The 1,315-nt window shown below is 42.1% G+C and overlaps 1 pseudogene; it reads left to right on the forward strand.

The window, feature by feature from the left end:
• The first annotated feature begins 6 nt into the window (after positions 1-6).
• On the forward strand, positions 7-739 carry LOC107682968 (eukaryotic translation initiation factor 4 gamma 1 pseudogene; annotated as a pseudogene).
• Positions 740-1,315: the final 576 nt, after the last annotated feature.

The following is a 1,315-nucleotide window of genomic DNA, read 5'->3' on the forward strand; positions in this document are numbered from 1 at the left end:
GGTTTGCCGCACATCAGTGACGTTGTCTTGGACAAGGTGAGGCTTATATCTGGACACAACAGGTTTAACCTGTACCTCTTGCTAAAAATTATAATCACCCTCTTGCTCTTCGCTGTTTGGACAACAGGCAAATAAAACCCCCTTGCGGCCCTTGGATCCCAGGAGTCTGATTAACTGTGGGCCTGATTTTACACCTTCATACGCTAACTTGGGTAGACAGTCATCTGGCGGAGGGCGAGGACCGGTAAGTTGACTCTTTCTTTACTCTCATGATTCAAAATTCAGTTAAAAGTAAAGTGCCTGTATGTTGCGATCGATCATTTATTTTTAAAAGTTGCACTCTCAGTCTGCACGGCGCCCTCAGCCAGGTCGAGGCAAAGACCAAATGAATCGCAACCCCAAGATCATCACCAGCTTGTCTCTTAAAGACAATGTGGAACTCAACCAGGCTGAGAATGCTTGGACACCTTCAGTGAAGAAGCAAGTCCGAGGTCGTGGAGGAGAGGAGGATGAAGAAGAGACCGAAGCTGTGAAAACGCAGGAGCTGTTCCGCCGTGTACGCAGCGTCCTTAACAAGCTCACGCCACAGATGTTCCAGCAGCTGATGAAGCAGGTGACCGAGCTCTCCATAGACACAGAAGAGAGGCTCAAGGGTGTCATTGACCTTATCTTCGAGAAAGCCATCTCCGAACCCAACTTCTCTGTAGCTTATGCCAACATGTGCCGCTGCCTTATGGGGGTGAGTAACTTTCATCTGTATGTTGGCTTGCTTGTGTGGGCTCCAGTGATGACTTCCATTTTGAGCCACTGATATACTCTGATTGGATTTAGGGACTGCTGATGAGCTTTTGATGGTGTTTGTCAGGAATATGTTTTATTGATGTCCTTTCTGCAGATTAATTTAATTTTTAGTGAACTATCCACTTGTTGTGGATCCATGTTGTTTCTAGGGGTGGCTAGATACCACTTTTTCAGAACCGATCCCGATCCGATACTAGAAATTCTGAGTATTGGCCGATACCGATATTGATCCGATACCAGTGCAGTTTTTTTTTAATCAGTGTAGAATTTCTATACTTCAATGTGTGTTGAACTGATCATCACTTTTTTGTGTGTTACACACAATCTACTAAATATAGACAACTTTATTATAAAGAAAAGATAACAAAGGAAAAAACATATATAATCATAATCTATGACAAAAATACTGTCATAAACTAGGTTGGTGGATAATTCAGTAGCAAAAGTTGCTCTAGAAAAATCATGAGTGCACAGTAATTTTATAAAATCTAAACTTTTAGTAAAAAAAAACAAA

Source organism: Sinocyclocheilus anshuiensis, unplaced genomic scaffold (genome assembly GCF_001515605.1).
Source record: "Sinocyclocheilus anshuiensis isolate Anshui unplaced genomic scaffold, SAMN03320099.WGS_v1.1 C32761731, whole genome shotgun sequence".
NCBI classification, from domain to species: Eukaryota; Metazoa; Chordata; class Actinopteri; order Cypriniformes; family Cyprinidae; genus Sinocyclocheilus; species Sinocyclocheilus anshuiensis.